We start from the raw sequence: 6,431 nt of genomic DNA on the forward strand, positions 1-6,431 counted from the left end.
TGTTCGGATTACGAAAAGCTAGCCTATGAAGAAGTACCTATTGCCATATTAGACAAAAAGTACGAAAGCTACGAAATAAAGAACTAGTTTCGAAAAGTTTTATGGCGAAATAACACTCGAGAAGAGATGACATGGGAAGCGAAAGAGAATGAAATCTACATATCCGCACTTATTTCGACCCCAAGAGGCTTATGATGAGACGACGAGATGATAAGGTATGTACGCTTTACTTCTATGTATATGGGTCGTGTGTGGCCAATCTATATTGCTATTGTGTTGTAGCCCTGTGAGGCAATGATATTATGGGTTGTTGTTGTCACACCCCGATCTCACTAGGGTGTGATGGGCACCCGACCCCGTAACCGGAGCCGAGCGAACCCACTGACTCTTCTACATACTAGTTTTTTTTTTTTTTTAAAACTCTACATCAAGTATACATCACAAGGCCACGAAATATTCCTTTGTTGCTTTCGAACCAATCAAAATATACATCTATACAGAACTTATATCGTAGTACAAACTGACTCCTAAAACCCACGACTCTGTCTGCAAAGTCTCTAACTTGGACATGATATCATAGCATAGGGCTCTTGACTCGGCAATCCTCCAGAGCAAATGGAGATGCCAACTCCGCTGGAACATCGTCTATAATAGCGTCTGATCATCTGGGTGTACCTGCGCGGCATGAAACGCAGCCCCCGAAGAAGAGGGGGGTCAGTACGAGCAATGTACTGAGTATGTAAGGCAGGCACAGCAACATAGTAAAAGATATAAGCATGAATAATAACAAGATTCCATGTCGTGAGGTAAAGGGATAACCTGTACATAGGGACGGTGTCTGCATAGAAACATAGAGTATATATTGTAGGATAACCGAGTAACCTGTGCATATAAGGACCCCATAGGGGCGGATGCCATGCATGCTTGTTTTTCCTTTTTAGAAGAAGAACATTCCTTTTCATAGGCATAGCAAGTAGAATTTATATCGTATCATAATGTATCATAGCATAGCATAGTATATCATAGTATCATAGCATAGCATAGTATATCATAGTACCGAATATATCGGCCATTTCCCACATAGTATAATTCCCGCGTCCGGCATCCCGCGTCCGGATGATATCAAGTCAAGTACGGATACATGCACCGTGAGTATAGCCCGGCGCTCGCAGCGCTCCCCCTTTTCCCAGTTTTCCCCAAATACATTTTTATACATATATATATATATATACCATAGCATGCAGGGGAGCCCAAGAGAAATCAGGTACTTATCGGAGTGACGTAAGGTCGGAACCCTCCGATCGCTTTATGGAGTAATCATGGCCGCTTTGTCTCACCTTGAAGGGACGATAATTATAAGGCGAGACTATCAACATAGAACATGTCATAGCATATCGGGTTATAGACATAGCATAGCTGACATCATAGAATCATAGGTATCATAGAATCATAGTATTCATAGGATCATAGCATTCATAGGATCGTAGTCGTCATGGGATCATAGTATTCATAGGATCATAGCATCATAGTCATTGCTTTAGTCATTAAGACTTTTAATATTGTAAAACTTGGTTTTTGAAGAAAAAGAATATTTTGGAAAACACTTGTAAACTTTTAGTGAGGAAAAATCATGCATTGGGGTTAAGGGTTTAATTAAAACAATTCTTATTTAGTAGTCGAAAAGATGTCCAAAAGTTTTCTTAAATTATAGAATGAAAATAAGCTAAATGGAACAATAGGAGAGAATTCGGGAACAGTGGGCCCGCCTCGAGTCAAATGAGGCGGCCTATCAAATTTGCGTATATTACCATTCATGGCGTCACTTGGGAGGGTCTTAGGGTGATCGAGTCCTATTTGTGTAAGTTCTGGATGTCCAAGAAGTTTTTCCAACATTTTATGCAAGTTCTAATTCAATTCTACTGAATGAATAGTAATTATTTTCAATCTTAGATTCCGAGAAAAGGAATGGTCCTCGGACACGTAGTCGACTTAGTACGTCTAAGACATGCCATAGAAAGAAGGGTAAGCCTTACATACCTTTTCCGCTTCTTATGCTTCTCCAAATTCGAGCTCCTAATCCGCCAAAAATCTACAAATGGTCGCATTTACCAAATCTTGGTTAGAAGCCTTTAGTGATTGAATCTTAAGGTACACTTGCCTACGAAATTTCGGCAAAGATTTCCCCGTAAATACACCATCCCGAGAATATGGCTCGGCCCAATTTAACAATAGCAACCCGAGAATGGAACTCGGCCACAATATCAACAACAAAACCAACAATGGCATCTCCAAATATATTCTAACATTAACAAGTCATGTCCACATATTTCGACTACATTCCAACCACATACTTTCAAGCTAACATCAATGCTCGCATGTTCAAGTATTAATCCGAGACCACTTAAACAAGTTTCAAGAACACGTCAAGAAATCTCTACTATACTCAAACAATCCAAACAACCTACCATAGTACCCGAAATCTTCTAAATACCATAAGGACACCAACAATACCTTTATCTCTTTCAAATTCATAAATTATGTCAATAATCCACATGTTTACAACATTATTTCCATAAACTCAAGAAATCACATTAACGTCACGTTAATTCTCCAAATCAGCCCGCAACACTACAACCTTAACATGAATCATCAAACATTCATTTCCATCACATAATCTACACTAATCAACAATCAAACACTAAATAGAACTTGTTCATCATGCCTTCACCAACAACATGTACACGGCCACACCATACAACACCATAACTTCATGAGTTTCATGCATTCCTTTACATTACAACATGCACAACCATTCATAATACAATCATCCAACAAGCTAAATAAATTAGTTTTCCACTTCTATGCCAAACTACATACACACGGCCATACAACACCACACCACAATCTTATGAACTTTATTCCTTTCTACACATCACAACATGCATAACACCTATAAAACATGCAAGAAAGATTGAACCTTACCTTGTTCCTCCACTTCTACCTTTCTCGGCCAAGACTTCCTTTGCAAGACGGATGGTTTTCTTGTTCCAACAACCACCCTATGTTGACAAGGACCCTCCATTTAGTAGGAAAACATGAAGAGAAAAATTCTCCAAGACCAAACTCAAGGGGCTGGTTTCGGCCAGCCCCTGTCCGTTGCACTCTCTCTCCCTTTTCTTTCTTTTTTCCTTTCTTTCTCTTGACTTTTCTAGAACTAAAATGGCAAGTTGTCTTGCCTTTCAAGCCTCTCACATATATATATATGTATATGGCTGGTCACATGACCGGCCATGCCCTTTTTTTTTCCAAAACTTTCTAGAGTTTTCTTCTTTTTTTTTTCCCCTCCAAGTTTCAAGAATTTTCCAAGTCATCCAAGATGACTAATTAATTGGGCTTGGTCCATAATCCAAATTGGGCCTAGTCACCCCTTGCCCACACACACACACACCCAACTTCACAAATATATAATGTACACTTGTGCCATTTCATGAAATTGTCTTCCAACTTTTGGCCTCCAATTCTTCCTTATTCCGAATTTATCCTTAACGCTCCATTCCAATACAATTCATAAACGACTTACGTCTTAAAACAACGTCGAAAAATAATCTTGTCCTTAACCTCCCGCGATTGTCTTAAAATATTCCGACGTACAAAATGCGGGATGTAACAGTTGTGACAGGATGGTATCGCCATATTATAGGGGAAACTCTGGCGAAATTTTTCTAGAATTCTCGATGATTTAACATTCGGGGACGAATGTTCCAAAAGGGGGGAAGAATGTTACACCTTGAAAATTTCCCCTTAAGCGTACAGTGGATAGACTAATGAGGGGTACGATGTATATGAGGTTTGGACAAGTAAGAACTAGTATGTGATGATGCTAATTAAGAATTTCAAAGGCATTAGACTTGAGGAAAGAAAGTTGTTAAGAGAAGCGAGACTTAAGTTAGTGTATCGGACGAGAATTATGAGCATTGAGTTAATGATGTCCTAATGATGTCCCAAGAAAGAGTTATAATGTCCCTTCGAATGATATTGAAGTGTTGAACAAGTGTTAAGAAGGTTCCATAAGGATCGAGATCAAACGAGTCGACGAAACAAAACTCGAAGAAAATCGGCAAATATACGGCGTACATATCGGCGTATAAAATCTATCGGGCCGTATGTCCAGCCGTAGATTTGACCCGAAAGGCATGAGGCACGGACCAATTATACGGTCCAACATACGGTCGATGTTTTATACGTACCGTATGTTGGTCCGTATATTCCCGTCGGCCGAATTCCATTTTATATAAGGACCATCCTCCATTTCATTTTTCATTTTCCCTTCATTCCTCCACAACACAAGAAGCCTCTAGAGTGTTCCAAACATTTCATCCATGAGAAAACCATAGAAATCTAAGATCAACAACAAGAAATCAAGAGAATCAAGTGAAGGAAACCCATTAAAAGTCATCCAAGTCAAGAAATCCAAGGAGAGATGAACTAGGGTTTTGGTGCTAAGGGTGAATCACCACTCCAAGCTTGTTCCTCTATTGTTTAAGGTAAGTTTCATGACCCTTACATGCTATTTGAAGTATTTTTCAGTTGAGATTCATGGATTGTAGAAGAGCACCACAAACGGGTCATTAAATGGATGAATATTGTCATTAGTGATTAGTAGTGAATTGAATCATGGAAATGAATATGTTGATGATATAAATGTGTTATAAATGACCTATAGAACATGAAATAAGTATTGGATACGAAAGAATGCGACGATGGATTTTTAGTCATAATTATGGGAAATTGAGGTGAATTATGAAATGCGAATCATATGAATGAATGACGATTGTTGTTAGCGATATTGTGATGATTATTGGGAATGTTGGGAGTTGATATGAAATATGGCGGAAAGTAGTATAAACAAAGGAGATGCTGCCCAAATTTCTATAGCTTAGAGAACATGTTTTCCGGATTATATAACTAATGTCGATACGAATTCCATTGAAGGTATACGAGTGCATTTAAGGAGCACAAGCGAGCAATAGAATGGTAAAGCGGCAAAGGTATGTGAGGCAAATCCTTTTCTTCCTAAGGCATGAGTCCTATGGCATGAAATTCCTCTTTTACTATAAATATTCCACCTCCAAGAAAGTTAAGAGTCCTCTCTCATGAATAGCTATACGAGATAAGGAATATAAGATGAATACGATGATGATGATAGTAAGCTAAGGTCTAGAAATGTCATAGCCTACGATATGATGCTCCTAAGGAGTGAATGATGTAATATATGTAATCTAATGATATTGATCACTATGTACACTCACCTTATGCTTGTCCCTTCAAGGTGAGGCAGAATACGTAAGAGTGCTCATAACGATCTCGGGGTCCACGACCTTACGTCACCCCGATCAAGTATGAATAGCTAAGAGTCTCTATGCATGTAATATAATAAGTATATGATGTCAAGCATACCATGATGGGTTATGATAAGTATATTATGATAAGCATGATGTAATGAGTATATGACGATATCACACCGCGCCTATATGGCCGGGCAATGTACCGGGGCCAAGGCGGGCGAACTATACACACCATGGCCAAATGGCATGGCGTACACCACTAGTGGGCGGCGGGAGATAATATCCTGGACGCAGGATGCCTGGACGCAGGCCAATGATGATGTTATTGTTACTGATTATTACACCGCACCTATATGGTTGGGCAGCATATATGATTATGTACATATGATATGATGATGATAAGCTTGAGAGTAAGTAAGCATATATATGATCTTCCTTATGATTCGATCGATTCGATTGCTCCTTGTTTTATGCCTCCTCGCCTTTATTGATGCTTCATTATTGTTTATGCTTCATATACTCGGTACAATATTCGTACCGACGTCCTTTCTTCGGACGTCGTGTTCATGCCCACAAGTAGACAAAAGGAGGTGACCCGATTCATAGGAGCTAGCGAGGTGATTTGAGAGCACTCCATTTTCCTATGCCATTTTCTCTTTTGGTATATATATATCGTATATTTATGTTTTGGGCACGACGGGGTCTGTCCCGTCCGGATGTACCGTTATTCTAGTAGAGGCTCGTAGATACGCAGTGTGGATAGTCTGGTCCCATGGCTTGTATGTATATGTATGTATATATATATTTTGATAGCCGAAGGGCTTATGTTTATAAAAGTTAATGTATTTCAAAAAGAAAGCTTTTATATGATTATGGGCATATAGTATGAATAATAACAGATAAGCAGGTAAATGAGTGGTGTTCGGTGGTTAGCCCCGGATACCCGTCGCGGCCCGTGGCTCAGGTCGTGACAAAACATGCTCAATAAATTAGTTCTTTGCTCCTATATAACCTTACCTACACACGGCCACACACAACATACCATATTTTCATGAACTTCACTCATTTCTACACTTCACAACATGC

The sequence above is a fragment of the Lycium ferocissimum genome, chromosome 6 (genome assembly GCF_029784015.1).
Source record: "Lycium ferocissimum isolate CSIRO_LF1 chromosome 6, AGI_CSIRO_Lferr_CH_V1, whole genome shotgun sequence".
NCBI lineage: Eukaryota > Viridiplantae > Streptophyta > Magnoliopsida > Solanales > Solanaceae > Lycium > Lycium ferocissimum.